This window comes from Grampus griseus (genome assembly GCF_964374135.1).
Source record: "Grampus griseus genome assembly, chromosome: 11".
NCBI classification, from domain to species: Eukaryota; Metazoa; Chordata; class Mammalia; order Artiodactyla; family Delphinidae; genus Grampus; species Grampus griseus.
Window position 1 is genome coordinate 72,737,295 of NC_139005.1, and position 17,639 is coordinate 72,754,933.

The window sequence follows — 17,639 nt, forward strand, 5'->3', positions numbered from 1 at the left end:
ATTTTTATTCTTGAGGGTCAGTTTGGCTGGATATAAAATTTTTGATTCACCCTTTCTCTGTGGAGTATTTTGCAGGCATTGCTCCATTGTTTCTAACATTGGTAATTCATATGAAGAAATTTGATTCCAATATAATTTCCTTTCTTTATAAATAACTTGATATTTTTGCCTGGATGTCTGATTCTCTCATTTCAAGCATTCAATAATTTTATTACTATAAGACTAGTTATTGACCATTGTGGGTCAATTTTTTCTGTCATGGCACGGTGTGCTTTTGTAATATAGAGATCCAAATCCACATTTAAAGAAAATTTTCTTAAATTGTAACTTTAAATATTTGTTTTGTTAAAAATTTTAATTTTTCTTCTTGGGTATGCCCTCTATGCAAATGTTGGATCTTCTTTGGAAGTTCTTTTTCTACTATTTTCTCTCTACTACTTTTCAGTTCTTTAGTTTCATTAATTTTGTTTGCTTTCTTACCTCTGTGTCCCTTACTATGTTTTTTGCTATGTCTGTTCTTTTTGATTATTCTAATTTTATATTAATTTCTAAATTTAAAAATTCTATTTTCCTGACTGGAACGGCATGAGTGAGGCTGGTAGGGAAAAAGTCAGACATTTAGTGGTACCAGGGAACAGAGTGGTAGAAGATAAATTTGAAGAATCAGGCAGCAGCCAGATCACGTAAGCCTTCAGCTATGGCAAGGAGTTTAGACTTTATTGCAAGTTCGATGGGAAACTATTGGAGGATTTTAAGCACAAGAGTGACATAATCTGATGTGTGTATTAATAGGATCACTTTGATTTCTGTGAGGAGAATAGATTGTAAGGAGGTGAGAGTAGAAGAAAGGAGACTAATTATGAGGCTACTAGAATAATCCCAGTGGCTTGGCTAGGGTAGTGTTGGTAGACCTGGTGAGAATTTGTCAAATAGCAATTTCTCTCTTCTTTTTTACATTATGTAGTTATTGCAGTAAATTAACTTATGCATATTTAAACATGCATGTATATTTACAAGAAGCTCTTTAGCTGAAATGTATGTGGCCTGTTTAGGTAGCATTTATTCATTTAGCAAACAAACATTTACTGATGACTTAGTGCCAGCACAGTTTTAGGAACTAGCAAGGCTGTGATGAAGAAAACCAGATGCAGTCCCTGACCTCAAGGAACCTGTAGTTTTGCAGGTGAACATAATAATAAAAATTATAGAAATAACTAATATTAAGCGAGCAAGTGCATGTTCTAGGTAACGTTCAGAGCTTTTCTCACATCTCATTTATTCTTCACAACTCTGTGAGATTGGTATTATTATTACCCTTATCTTATAGGTGAAGTTACTAAGGTTAAGAGTGGTTAAGTATGTTGCCTAAGTTCTCACAGCCAGTAAATGGTGGTGCCAATTTTAGCCTAGGTTAAATCAGTGAGCAAATAAATAAGAAATATGAAGAAACATGGTAGGGAAAACCTGGTAAACATGGAAAGCCTCTCTGAAGAGGTGTGTTTGAGCAGGTGAATGTGCAGGAAGCTCACACACAAGAGCCAGAATAAGAGCATTCCTAGGCAGAGTGAATAACAAGTATGAAGGTTTGAGACCAGAAAGAGCTTGATATGTGAGGAACAGAAATGAAGTCTGGATGGTTGCAGCATGGGTAAGAGAGAAGAAAATGGTACATGATGAGACTGGAGATCCAGCTATGGATTGTAAGGGCATAGCAAAATGGGAAACACCAGTTAAGAGGTTATTGCAAGAATCCATTTGGGGATCGTGGCCTAGATTAGATAGTGACAGTGGAAGTGGACAGAAGTGGATGGATCTGAGATATATTCTGGAGGTTGAATTAATAGTCCTGCTAATTAATTTAATAAAGGAAATAATAGAAAAGATAATTCTTAGTGTAAATGTCTAAGAATATCTGAACATAAATCTACTGTATGAATTGAGTCAAAATAATTCAGCCTTAAACATTTGAAATAGTATGGTAGGAATGAAGATGGAGTTAGGTGGAGGTTAATGAAGGAACAAACATTTATTAATTAAATAGGGGATAGACATTTCATATATGGAATCTCTTTTTTGTGTATGATATTCATTTATTCAACAAATATTTGAGTGCTGGGCAATGTCTTAGGTATTGAAGGTTATAGCAATGTGGGGGGACCCCATAAACCTCAGATTATTTGCTCTCCCAAAGTGTACAAACTGGGGGGAACTTCATTCTCTATTACGTGTATTATGTAGATATTATTCTTCCTCATTTTTTAGATGAGGACCCATGGCTTTGAGCACATAAGTGATTCATCCAATGACATTTGAAGTGCTTTAATGTCGTAGGGTCTAGATTTGACTTTGATCTTTATTTTTTTTTACTTAAAAAAATATTTATTTATTTATTTTTGGCTGCGTTGGGTCTTTGTTGCTGCATGCGGGCTTTCTCTAGTTGGGGTGAGCGGGGGCTACTCTTTGTTGCGGTGCACGGGCTTCTCATTGCGGTGACTTCTCTTGTTGCGGAGCACCGGCTCTAGGCACGCTGGCTTCAGTAGTTGTGGCTCACAGGCTCTAGAGTGCAGGCTTAGTTGCTCCGTGGCATGTGGGATCTTCCTGGACCAGGGCTTGAACCCGTGTCCCCTGCACTGGCAGGAGGATTCTTAACCACTGCGCCACCAGGGAAACCTGACTTTGATCTTTATGATTCTAATGTCCATATATATTCCTTTACCGCATGTTGAAAATGCAGTATCCAGATACGGACCTAGATAACTATCCATGTAAATCAATGCAGGGAATTCCCTGGCCGTCCAGTGGTTAGGACTTGGCGCTTTTACTGCCGGAGCCCGGGGTCGATCCCTGGTCGGGAACTAAGATCCCGCAAACAGTGTGGCATGGCCACAAAACAAACAAACAAACAAACAAAAAAATAAATGCAGATAATCTAGGAAATTGAAGCTTTTCTATAGAGTGTGTTTGTATTTTTCTTTGTTCATTCCTGTTTAATTTAAATTGATGTTTAAATTTGGCATTTGCAATTACAAGATGCTGATAACAACCCTCTCAATTAGGACTGAAGAAGTGTGTCTAACACTCTGGAAAACACATCTCCCAACCCCCAAAGTGCCTGAGTTTATGTAAAACAGAGTGAGTTTTTTCACTTTCAGGTTTCCTGCCTCTCACTTCACTCCCACAGCTGTGTGCTTGAATATTCAGAAGCAAGGCTGGAGGTAGGAGTCAATAATTGTGGGCGGGTTACTGTATCTGAGCTGCTCACCTTGCAGTAGAGGCAAAACACAATGTAAGTAAAAAGAGAAATTTCTGAAATGTTTGAGTTACTATTCTGAAACTTTGAATTTAAAATATATTTATAATGAATTAAATTTTAAGGGCCCCTAAATAGTATATAAAGTACCAGAAGTAGTCTCTGCAGATAAACATCATCAATGTATAAGTAGGAAAACTTCTTTAGCTTCTATCTCCCTCGGTTTTCTAACAGCTCCGTGGATCCTTTTCTGCCTAATGTGAATGCCCACGTGCTTTTCTTTTTGACTTCCCTAGTGAGCCTCTGGTGTTAAGGGCTGCATTTTGACTTGCCACTCCTGAAAAAAACAAAAGTGCTCCTTCTTTGCTGACGTGAAACCTTCACTGCCATCTGCCCATGCTCATTCTGGCAGCTTCTCATGACCCTTCAACTCCCAGGAAATCCTGAGAGAAATGAAAGGGACAGGCCCGCCCCCGCAGTAGAGTGAATTCCCGGCTGAGTCACACCTGCGGGACGAACGCTGACACGTACATTGACAGGCCTACTTCGTACCCAAGCGCTGCTGGGACTCAGCACACGGCTGCTTGGAAGCCTGGCACATCCCCACACTGTGGTGGAATGTTGCCTCCCCAACTTGCTCTTCTAGTTGGAGTGGAAACCTCCCTCCATCCAATCAACTTTTCTGGATTAACTGGGGTATGTGGAAGGGGTGGAAGAGAATCCTTTTGTCCCCCCGGATTCTGAGAGAACCGTTACAGGAACCTGGCCCTGCGGTCTGCTAACTGCTGCCACCCACACCAGTCTTAACGGCCACACTCTGAGGGGCCTAGTCCCGAAGCAGCTCTTTGGACTGCTTGTGTGGTCATAGCAGCCCTCAAGACCAGACAGCCTGCCAAACCCCGGGAAACTTGGAGTTTAGGTCAACTTAATGCTTTCCCATTAGGCGCTGGGAAGAAAGAAGGTGTAGAGTGACATGAATGCATGAAAACCAGTGTAACTCTGCCTCAAACATACTGTTTTTGCCAGATCGGTTTCCTGACCAACTGCTTTTTTTTTGTTTTTAACTTTTTCTTTTTTTTAAAATAAATTTATTAATTTTATTTATTTATTTTTGGCTGCACTGGGTCTTTGTTGCTGTGTGTGGGCTTTCTCTAGTTGTGGGGAGCGGGGGCCACTCTTCGTTGCGGTACGCGGGCTTCTCACTGCGGAGGCTTCTCTTGCTGCGGAGCATGGGCTCTAGGCACGCGGGCTCAGTAGTTGTGGCTCGTGGGCTCTAGAGTGCAGGCTCAGTAGCTGTGGCGCACAGGTTTAGTCACTCCGCGGCATGTGGGATCTTCCCGGACCAGGGCTCGAACCCGTGTCCCCTGCATTGGCAGGTGGATTCTTAACCACTGTGCCACCAGGGAAGCCCCACAACTGCTTTTTATGAAGATATTTTTTTGGTATTAAATCTTAGTTTTATCTCTATGACAAAATAGGGTATAAACAATAAGTAAATAAAAGAAAGCTCCCAACTGGAGAAAGTCCACAAATTATGTTGTTTACTTAACCAATAACATCAATATCACTTGACTTTCACATATGTTTTACAGGTATAGGATGTTGTAAAATAACCAAGCACCTGTTATCAAGTTGGACATGGGCAGTTAGAGGATGAGGGGTTTGGATGTGGTCTTTAGATGTCAGACAGACCTGTGTGTTTAACACCTGTTCTGCCTCTTACCCTGTGATCTTGGACAAGTTACCCTATTTCTCTAGGCCTCAATTTCCTAATCTAAAGAACGGAGATAATTATTATGTAGCACTTGTCACATTGGATTGTTGAGAGGACTGAGATCATACAAATAAAATGCTTAGCATAGTGCCAGCCACATAAAAGGCTGAGTGTCAGCAGTGATGTTGCTAATGAAGCTGATAGCACCACCTGTAATGGGTAATTTTATGTGTCCACTTGACTAGGCTAAGGAATGCCCAGATAGCTGGTAAAACATTACTACTGGTGTATCTGTGAGGGTGTTTTCGGAAGAGATTAGCAGTTGAATTGGTAGGCTGAGTAAAGAAGATTGCTCTCACCAATGTGGGTTGGTATCAGCCAATCTATCTGTTCTCTGCTTGAGCTGGGACATCAATTTTCTCCTGCCCTCAGACATCTGCACTCCTGGTTCTTGGACCTTTGAACTTAGACCAAATTACACCACAGGTTTTTCTGGGTCTCTAGCTTGCAGATGGCAGACTGTGCGGCTTCTAAGGCTCCACAACTGCATGAGCCAACTTATATGTGTATGTACACATCTGTCTGTCTATCTATCTATCTATCTATCTATCTATCTATCTATCTATCTATCTAACTGTCTATCTCTCCTGTTGGTTCTGTTCCTCTGGAGAACCCTAATACACCACCACTACGCTGAGTTTTTCCCTTCTTATGTAGATTGATAACCATTGAGAGAGCATAGACTATTCAATGATTGGGAATACGAGATTCTGGTCATTAGACAAATTAAAAAAAAACACAACTAGATCAATGAATATATAAAGTCCTTCATAGATACATTTATAATGCAGCAAATGGATTTTACCAAGGTTTTGATTAGTGTGCAGCTATTTATTAGTGAAATACTCAAAGGTATGAAAATTACTTTCTTTTGTCAGGATCAACTTAAGTTCAATAAACTAAGTGTGTGTGTGTGTGTGGGTGTGTGTATTTGCTTTACTCATATTGTGAATATGTTTCTTGAAGCTGATTTGAATGAATGACTCTAAAGAAGAGATATGCTGCAAGTAAGGATGTAGTTTTCAGCCATGGGTAAAATAGGGTAAGGATATCACATTATTGCGATTTTTAGGATGATTTTAATGTCAACAACAAGGAGTGCTCTCTCAGTATTGCCAAAATAAACAGTTTGGAATTCAAGAGGGATTTATGGAATAATAATTAATTTCTATATTGATCAGGGGAAAATCTACTTAGTGCTTGAAAACTTAAGGTCATGGTAATTTATTGCATCTTGTGACATCAAATCAACTATTTTTTAAATTGAGGTACTGTTGATGTACAATATTACATAAGTTTTGGGTGTAGAGCATAGTGATTCACAATTTTTAAAGGTTATAATGTATTTATAGTTATTATAGACTATTGTCTATATTCCGTGTGTTGTATAATGTATCCTTGTAACTTATTATTTTATTTTATTACTTTTTTTTTGTGGTACGCAGTCCTCTCACTGTTGTGGCCTCTCCCGTTGCAGAGCACGGGCTCCGGACGTGCGGGCCCAGCGGCCATGGCTCACGGGCCTAGCCGCTCCGCGGCATGTGGGATCTTCCCGGCCCGGGGCACGAACCCGTGTCCCCTGCATTGGCAGGTGGACTCTCAACCTCTGCGCCACCAGGGAAGCCCTAACTTATTATTTTATACATAGTGGTTTGTAGCTCTTAATCTTCTAGCCTTATCTTGCCCCTCCCTCCTTCCCTCTCCCCACTGGTAATCACTAGTTCTCTATATCTGTGAGTCTGCTTCCTTTTTGCTATATTCACTAGTTGGTTGTATTTTTTTAGATTCCACGTTAGACGATATCATACAGTATTTGTCTTTCTTTGTCTGACTTATTTCACTCAGCATAATACCCTCCAAGTCCATCCATGTTGTTGCAAATGGCAACATTTCATTCTTTATTTTATAGCTGAGTAGTATTCCACTGAATATCCATTCATCTGTTGATGGACACTGAGGTTGCTTTTGTAACTTGGCAATTGTAAATAATACTGCTATGAACATTGGGGTCCGTTTATATTTCTGAATTAGTGTTTTATTTTTTCAGATATATATACCCAGGAGCGGAACTGCTAGTCCATATGGTAGTTCTACTGTTAGGTTTTTGAGAAAACTTCATACTGTTTTCCATAGTGGCTGCACCAATCTACCTTCCCTCAAATTAACTACTTATTAAACTTTATACTAGAAAAAATTCTCCTAGTCTTTTTTTTGCTCCTTGTGTAGATAATATGTTTTTGAATCTTTCGTGTACGTTCAGAATTAGAAACTCAGGCAAAAGATTCAAAAACTTGCATCTGAAGAAAGGAAAGCTTCTTTGGAAAACGAATGAAATTAAAGTTATCCAGCATCAACCTTGGTACCACAATTTTGAAGAGCTGATAAAATTCTCTTTCCTTTGGTTGAAATTCATCTCTTACTAGGTGTACAATACCAGATTGGTATCTATGCTCTATACGAAACCCTATCTTAGTTCCCAGTGCTTTATTGGTATCAATCCATTCTGACTTTGGCATGTTGCCGCAGAGTTTGACACATGCACAAGTATGAGTGAAAATACTCCAAGAACACTGGAACATGTTTAAATTGCCTACCATCCACCAGTGGGTATTTCAGAATGTCTCCCAACTTTTGATTACTCAAGTATTACTGACCAAGTCAGGATTAATCATCTGTCACTTTTCACATGTTCACTTACAAATTGAGAATTGTCATTTTATGCTAATATATTCCTGGTAAACTTTGCCAGTCACTTTTATCTCTAATAAATCAAAACTACTTTTTCAATTAAATGATTACTTGTAGATGGGAAGTACCAACCCACAGACCCCCCCAGAGCTAGTGTTTTATCTCTGTCACTGATATTCAGAGCCCCCCTCCCCCCCCAGAAAAGAAACTTGTCAGGGTGTTTGTTGAGAAGGGTGTACCTATGACATTTCTGGCCCAGTCTACCCACAAGTACTAGAGTTCTAGTCAGAATTTCCAGGTTTGGAAAACATTAGCCATCAGGCAACTGGGCAAGGGGCCCTTCAAATGGGAGGGCAGTATTGAGGGTGTAAGAATGATCCAGAGAACGTTATATTTTATGACTTTCCTTGCTGCCCTGCATTAACTAAAATTTTATACAGATGACATCAGATTAGACTATACCTTAAGGCAGCCTGAAAGGGGGGAGGGGGAATAAATCACATATATGAATGCATGGGATTACTCTATTCTCCATACTCTCACAACCTTTTAAAAAGCTTATAGCCTACTATAACTCATTTCCCTTTATAATTGGGTATGTCTGCATGCCTAACTCTTCTGTTGGACAGCATTTCAAAATTCAGAAAGGTAGAACGTGGACTCCTTTGCTTTTGCATTCAGTGTATGGTTCAGCACAGTATCTGGTCAATGGTGCTCAGTAGGGGTTTGCTGGCTATGTAGGGGATGAGGGGGCAGTACCATCCCTTTGCCCTTTGCCTTGGTCATGGTAGAAGTAGATGTTCCTTGTCAGAGTCTCTAAATAAAAGCCACTACACACATCTATGACATCTCTGTATTCATCAGATGTCTCTCCTCTCACTACCCTCTTGAAGTTACTGTCAAGCTGCCATGCGTGTCAGGGCATTTTGAACCATCAGACCAAATGTATTCACCCAAATCTGCCATATTTTAGTGAGGCAGAATCCAAGATTCAGGACAAGGGGGAAACCTATGGCTCGTACAAGGTAAATTGGTAATGACCAATTCAGAAATATAGGGCAAGAGAAGGGAACATTAACTTTGTCAAGGATTGCTTGATGAAGTGATTGAGAGTGGGAAGCCAGGCAGAGAGGCACAGAACAGTGAAATCCTGAAACTGAGAGATGTAAAGACAGAAATGGACATTCAAATACATGCACATACGCACCCTAGCATTCTAGTTCCAGGGCTGAATCTGTAAGCCTGTTCCTTGACCTGGCCTCTTCATGTTCTTTCCACCACCCCATACCCCCAGCCTTTATAAACAGATAACTCACTTATGCTTTCTTTCCAGGAATATTTAAAAAAATGATTAAAACAATAAAACCCCTGTCAAACATGATGAGCTCCTCAGAGACAAAGCACACCTCTGACCTATAAGGTGCTTCCTTAAAATTATTTTAAGTGTTAGATAGTGGTAAAGAGATAGATAATCTGGATAGAGTCTAGTCACTTATATGCCAAATAAGCAACCATCAGCAGCCAGATGAACTGCTTTTTTATTTTCTTAAGATCCTCCCCACAGCTATTTCCTGTGATCCTTTCTCCTTGACACTTTCTTTATGAAGGAAGTGAAGGTGGGAAGAGACCAGGTCAAGAAAGAAAAAGATTTCTTTTATGATACAGATTTACAAGTAATACATCTTTTGATAAAGCTGTTTAAGGATAAAAAAGTCTACGGACATCTGTGACATGTGTGTCTTGCAAAAATGAATAAATAATGACATGGCTGCTCTGACTAGGAAATGAAATGGAAAAAGAAATCCTATTGTTTGAAGTAGCTTCTTATATGTGATTTAAAAAATTTGTTACTAAGTGTTTTTTTTCATAGGAAGAATATGTTAGGATTCATTTTAGAAATTTTCTTTTGATCAATTTTATAATTGGTTAATTTTGTTATGTTTAACACACATATTTTATTGGAATAAAAAGAAAAGAAGATGTGAGCATATACACATAAAGCAGTAAACTTTGTAATGCAAACAATAATGAAAATATTACCACCTAGTTATCTTTTTTAGATGATTTCCAAATAATTTTCATTTTAAATTCTTTAAGACTATAATTCTTTCCGAGTAAATGAGACACTCTTTATTCTAATTTTAAGTGACTCTTTTACCTCTATCAGAAGTATAAAACATCTTCTAAACATCCTCTTCAAACATTTGGTGATGTAATTCAAATGATTTGGGAAGGGGAGAAGCAAGTTGTTAAGTTGTGTCATTTAGAGATACAGAATCTCAACTGGAATATGGTAACTCACAATTTGTAATTGATTATGATTTTTTTAATGAATGGGAAAAGTCGAATTAGGGATTTTACCATCATCAATAGACGCGTGGAACACTTCCTATTTGTTCTAAAAGCAATTACGGATATCAGAATATGTTTCCGGAAATTCATTTTCAGCGTGACTCTTGCTATATCAACATTTTTGTTACTAATCCATTAATTCATGATAATGATCCTGGCACAGAGACACTGAAATGTTCTCAAACACACACACCCTTACACACACACGCACACACACACATGCCAAAAGTCATAGGTTCAAGTATTTCTTAATCCAGCACCCTTCCATTTAGGGTCCGGAATTTCTTACATTTGAAAATACTGCATTATTCTCAGACTATACTAAATGTATTAAAGAATAGTGGGTCTTATAACTTAGAAAGACTTTACAAACAAGGGTATTTAAATTTTAAAAAATCCAGATATCCCTCAGTCAATCATAAATACACAAATGTACCAAGACATACCATTTTGCAAGCACTGAGGTTTTATTTGACTTCAATTCAATCTTCTAGTTTAGTTACAAAATAAGACACAAACAGACGTAGTAGCAGCATCAAGAGCTACAGCTTTTCGGGTGTCAGGTCCTCCCTGCATGACATCCCATGTAATTTTCACAATAGGTCTGTGAAGTTGGGGTTATTATTCTGATTCTAAAGATGGAGTCAGAGATTCAAGAAGATACAAAGCTGAATTTGAATTGAGTCCATTTCACTTTAAGCTTGTGCTTTGTGGTTTCAGAACTGTGGTTCTAAAACATCAGAGGCAGTCATGCCCTATTTACTGGGATATTTGCATTTTAGCCAAGTTTGTTATAAAGTGCATTTTTCTGAAGGAAACTCTACTTTGCCAATAATTTATATTACACAATTTGAGACTGTTTACCAGTATACAAGTTTTATGAGGGCTGAGACCATGTCTGCCTGTTTTTTTGTTGTTTTTTTTTTTTTTTTTTTTTTTTCTTATTGCAGACACAGTGCCTGGCAGATAGGAGGTATTCAATAAATATTTGTTAAATGAATTAACCATGGGAAAAAAGTTTCTTATATGTAATAAAAACATAGTTATGGATTCAGAAAAAAAATTTAGTGTGCATTTTAGGTTTAAGAAATAAATAAAAGGAATGTTACTCAAATATGGTTACATATTCAAAGCAGTAGTAAAATTCTTTGCTATACTTTAAATAATAAAGTATTTCTGATAATCAAATATAATGTATATCAGGAATTTGGATATTATGAATACCTGCTTTATGATTTTCTCTCATCATAAAGTAGTCAAGCCTTAGAAATTGTGCAATTTCAGTAAATTTTCAACAGCCTCAAATTTATTTGAACATATATAATTTCAACTTCAGAATTTCTTTACTTTTTTTGCTACCACTGAAACTTGCTGAATTTTTTCTACTCTGATAATATTTTTATAACCTGCTTTAATCTGCCTAGGTAATCAGTGACTTACACTCTGAATTCCATCTCTTTTTATGTTGTGTTTAAGACGTTCTGTAAGCATCTTAAATTTAGGGACACTATAGTGTTCATCATTGTATCTTTAAGATTTAACATGGATCTGGCCTATTGTAGAGACTCAAGAAATTCCTGTGGAAAGGAGAGAAGGAAGGGTGTGAGAGATGGAGGGGGGAGGAGAAGGGAACGGAGAGGAGAGAGAAAGGGAAGGACTGAGGGAAGGAAGGGGGAAAAGAGGAGAGAGAGGAGGAAGAAGGAAATTAAATTCGTTCTTGGATTAGAAGAGATGAAGCCAAGAATCAACAATGCTGAATCCTTGCTTAGGGGTGGGATGGTGGGGGGCGAGTAGTGGGAGGGAGGTCCAAGAGGGAGGGGATATATGTATACATGTAGCTGATTCTCTTTGTTGTACAGCAGAAACTAGCACAACATTGTAAAGCAACTATACTTCAATAAAAAAAAAAAAAAGAAATAGAGATCTACTGCAACATCTGCCAAGATGTTTGCATGTTAACCACCTAGAGACTAACAAAGTCCATTAATAACTGCCACTTTTGACTAAGACTTGTGTCCTTACAGATACTTCATATCAGATTTGTTATTGAGCCTAAGGAAGTGCTAATCATTGTCTGACATTTCACTACAACCCATAAATTGCAAGATTAGTAAAATCATTCAGATGACTGTTGCCACAGAATACATTTATTAATTAGTAGCTATATCCTCTAGATTCTCCAAGTTCTAGGGGATGGAGTGAATTTTTGACTAGTACTGTTACAATAATTTTGACTCTGTATCATACATTCATACTGCATGCAGTTTGGTAATACCTTTTTTCATGTGCATCTTAAGTACTCTTATCTTTCCAAATCTGAACTTCTGTGTTGCTTACATTGCTGGTACTAGCAAATATAAGGAGGTTTTTCAGAAGAAAAGGAAAGGGAATACAAGCAGAACACAGGTTCTGTGACAACATTCTAAAATTTCTCACTAGTAAGAGAATCTTTCTACTCCTCAAAATCAATCAGGCAGTAAGCATTTATTGAAAACCCAAAGAATGAACTGTGTAGGCCCTTAAATAAGAATAATCTCCAGGACTATTAGTGCCAGCCAAATACTTATTTTCTATGTCACTCAGAAAGGGAGCCATATGATACCTTTCTGAACAGCGGATTAAAACACTTAACATTGATTCACCTTTTATCTAAAGATAAAATAAACTGAATGGGGAATTACTCAAGAGTTCTCAAATTTAGATTATGCAAATGTCTAGTATTCTTATTCTTACTCTCAGGATGCACACAAACAAACAAGAAATTATTGAAGGCTCTCTTCCTTGAAAAAATACAAGTACTAAGTAAATTATATATCATTTTTAAATTCAAGAGTCATTTATTTAATGCCTATTATGTTGAATAGGGATGTGGGACAGGGACATTGCAAATTTCATAAAAATGTCTGATGCCCCTGTGAGTATGATCATGTTTTTGAATATTTCTGTCGAACGAGGGCTATGGGTCTTCCTAATGGAGTGGAAAACTGCCTTATCTCCTGCTTCTCTCCATGTTTAGTCAGCTAGTTGAACATACTGACCTATTATTGACTGATCACCAAGAACAAGATGCATGTCTTTCCTGAATCTTTAATCCATTCCAACATTCCAATCCATTCCAATCCAATTTAATCTTAAATTCCTAAACTAACCATGAAGTGTGATGTGGTGGGAAAACCATGGTGTTTGGAATCAAATGGATTGCAGTTTAAATCCCAGCTCTTTTAACTAATCTCTTGGGAAAATTACTTAACTCCTCAAAGGTTTTTCATCTATAGAATAGACCTCTTTTTTTTGGTCACAAGGTTGGCTAGAGGATTAAAATGAAATAATATATGTAAAGTATATAGTCCAATTCCTGCCATGTACTAGTAACTCAACAAATGGCTCTATCTTCCTGGTTTCCCCCTAAACTGGCAAAGGGGAAGTTCTGGAGGAGGGCAAAAGTCAGGTGGAATGAGAGCGAGGGACTTAAATCATTGGAAACCGATTACATCCCTGCTCTGGCTTTTGGGGTCACTGCATCCAGGGACTCTATGTACTTTATAACATAGTTAAAGCATTGTTTCCTAGTGAGGTTGATTATTAAAATTCCTTGGAAATGGGCCTGGGCTCATATTCTGATGTAAGATGGGTCTAAAATTCAGATTCTGAATGTTGTAATGGGAGCCCCCAAATCCATGTTTGTTTGTTTTTTTGCGGTACACGGTCCTCTCACTGTTGTGGCCTCTCCCGTTGTGGAGCACAGGCTCCGGACGCGCAGGCTCAGTGGCCATGGCTCATGGGCCCAGCCGCTCTGCAGCATGTGGGATCTTCCCGGACCGGGGCACGAACCTGTGTCCCCTGCATTGGCAGGCGGACTCTCAACCACTGCGCCACCAGGGAAGCCCCCAAATCCATGTTTTTATAATACTATAGATTTTTGATGTCAAGCAAGGCTAGGAACTGCTGAACTAAGATAGGTGATATCATAGGCCATGATGACAAGGGGGGACTATGAAATTTCAAAGAGCCCATGCTTCTGGGACAAATCCTTGGGACTCAGTGAAGCAGAAGGATATGTGATTTTGTTATTGTGTGGTTAATTGTATGTGTCAACTTGACTGGGACACGGGGTGCTCAGATATTTGGTTAAACATTATTCTAGGCTGTTTCTGGATGAGATTAACATTTGAATCCATAGACTGAGCAAAGCAGATTGTGCTCCCTCAATGTGGGTGGGCCTCATCCAATCCCTCGGAGGCCTGAGTAGAACAAGAGGCAGGGTATGGCAGAATTTTCTTTCTGCTTTCAAGCTGAGACATTGGTTTTCTCCTTTACTTAGACTGGATCTTACACCATCAGCTCTTCTGGTTCTCAGGTCTTCAGACTTGAATGGGGTTGTGGAAAAGATGGTCATTACCTGGCAGAAGTTAAGACAGCTGAGACTCATTTCAGAAGCTGAAGTTTGCAAGTGCAGGGTTGGGAAATGTGACGGGAGCCTGGAAAATGAGGTTCATTGCCACTTTAAATAAAGAAGCTCCAAATGGCCTGGCATGACTTCATTTTACAGGTAGTGGAGATCCTTGTGGAGGGGAATGAAGTCAGGAAAAACAGTGAAAATATTGGTGCATGGCAGAGGAAGAACCAGCAGTTAGAGTGAGCACCTCATAATCTGCCATTTAAAGAGATGATGGAGGTCTTGATGGTCCATACCCTGGTGCTACCCACTTAGACTTGCTCATCTAATAAGAGGCTACTTCACTTAATGGCTTCCTTTTCAGTGCATCTCTGGAGTACCGCTGAGGTCAAACGTAGTGGTCCCTATACAATTTTGACAACTCTTTCTTCCTTGCCCTTAAAGAACATCATCTCCCAAAATGTGCTCAGTGGAATAGATGTTCATAGGTGTTGGGTAAAAAGAGGTTCTACCATCAATAAAGTTTGGGAAACAGTGGGTTAACAAAGATAAACAAGTTTCTGTACAGCAGGTTTTCTCAGATCTTTTAATAAATTAGTGTACATTGGGAATGTGCAAGAAAGAGATATAGTTTGAAGCATTTCCCCAAAACTTTTGACCACTGTATTAGTCAGGATTCTCTTGGTTTTTAAGTTAAGAAATACAGCTTCAATAGGCATAAGCCATACAGGGAACTTGCTGGCTCACAGAACCAAGGTTGAATCACAGGCATGGTTGAATCTGGAGGCCTCAAATGTCACCAGGGTCTGTCTCTTTCCATCTCTTGGCTCAGTTCTCCCCTGAGTTGGCTTTGTTCTCATGAAATCTTTCTCTATGCAGCTCCAGGCTTACATTATACTTATAGTTACAAGTTTCACTTTGGAAAAATCTCCATAGAGAACAGAACTTATTTAAGTGAATTGTTTTTGAATTAAAAGTATATACATTGTAAGCAATTAAGTTATAATAATGATATATAAAATGTAATTTCTGAAGACCTTGTTTTTGTATAAAAATCTTCTTGATGACAGCCTATGGTATTGGTGTGTGCTGGTTTAAGATACTATGAAAGTGCCTAATGGAAGCTGTCCCTCAGAAGAATTAATGTGCTTGAGAACATAAGAACATTAGAACAAACATTAGAACTCAGTTTGCTTCCCAATTCCCTGACATTCCCGCATCCCCCAAATAGTGCTTAATAATTTACACAGTGCTTTCTTATTGCTTCCAACATCATTAGGACCCACCTTGGTTTAAGGAAGTAGGTTATCAACACATTAAGGTGATCATACAATTTTATAAACTACATACTATAGTATTTATAGTGGAACCTTTAAAAAAAAATCTTAAGCTATTACTCTTACAGTATTACCCTACCACCTCTGGACCAGGAACCTATTTTAATTGTGCTACAATTAAAACTACAGGGTTTCCCTGGTGGCGCAGTGGTTGAGAGTCTGCCTGCCGATGCAGGGGACACGGGTTCGTGCTCCGGTCCGGGAAGATCCCACATACCGCGGAGCGGCTAGGCCAGTGAGCCACGGCCGCTGAGCCTGCGTGTCCGGAGCCTGTGCTCCGCAACAGGAGAGGCCACAACAGTGAGAGGGCTGCGTACCGCAAACAAACAAACAAACAAAAACCAAAAATACTACAGAAGATATACCCATTTGACAACTTTTATTAGTTGTCAACTTTATTGTAAATTTCTGAATAGACTCCAGATATATTCGCCTGTGAATCACAGGAGTCTTCATTAGTGTCCCAAATTGGCTCTAAATCATCAAGATCACATCTCGACACTGGCAGGAATTGCTGAATCGTAAATATGAAAAAGGCTTCTCTTTAATTGGTCAACTAGTAATCATTTTAAATTTGAAATGCATAACGGTAATGACTCTATTTTTACATATGGGATATTTTGAGGGATTTTGATATTTCTAACCTAAGGAAATTATTCCAGCAAGTTAGAAATTAAATTCCTTGGAGATGCTCATTTCTCTTCCTATATATTTACAGTGTCTTTACGGCTAGCTAGGAAGACAACTATAATGAAAGCAAATCATCTGGAATTTTTATAACTGTAATCACAAACGCTGGTCAGTCTATTCCATGATACTGTTCAATGTTCATTGATGACAATATCTTGAGAAATTTCAAGATTCTTCAGCAGTTTCAGAATCATCAAAAGAGATCATATTATGCCTAACAATAAACTAACAACTGAATATTATTTATATTATTGCTTGAAAGCTAGTTATCCACATAGTATACATATGTGTATCTTCTTTGAATTGTTTGATCAAACAGATAACTCTGCAGGATAACAGTTTCCAACAGAAGTTTTTGTCTCAAACCTTTTGAATAAAATGCTTAGGTGTTCTCCCACATCGAAAGATCTTCTAGGTAACAGCTAACAGTAATTGATAAGTGCTCTATTCATATAATGTCACTTAATCCTCACAATGACTTTATGAAAGAGGTAGCATTTTTTTAAACCTAACTTTACAGAGGAGGAAACTGAGGCACGTGGAGGAGGTTGGTTAAGTGCCTAATGTTACACACTTGTCAATGGCAGAGTAGGACTAGGCGATTCAACTCCAGAATCAGTGAGAGTGACCATGGTTAATACAACTGTTAATTGTTTTACCTATGAGCAGATTACTTCACAACATGACCCAAGGCACAACAATGGGAACACTGAGATTTATCTCCAGTGTAGGAGAATCCTATGTTGAGCACACCCACACACGTGGTAAGGCCAGCCCGATGGTTCAGCACATTTTGTTTATTGCATGGCTTTTGTTTCTTGACTTCAGTTTAAAAGACTTTAACAAAGCTCCCATAAATAAGAGACCAAGTAAATAAAAATTTCATATTTGTACTGTTACACTAATAAGCTTAATAACAATAATCCACAAACATCTGCAATCATAAAGTAAAAACTTCATTACCATTTCAATGCAGTTACTACAAATCCTCAGGTTGGCCAGTACACACCAGCTGTGTCTTGGTGCTTCACAACATAAAACAGCAAATCATTCCAAATTAGCACTCTCTGTTAGTGACTCTTGCTCCCTGGCTCCCGTCCCAAACACTCCTGCTGTTCAGGTCTATTGTTTCTTCTCACTAGAAGCCTTTTA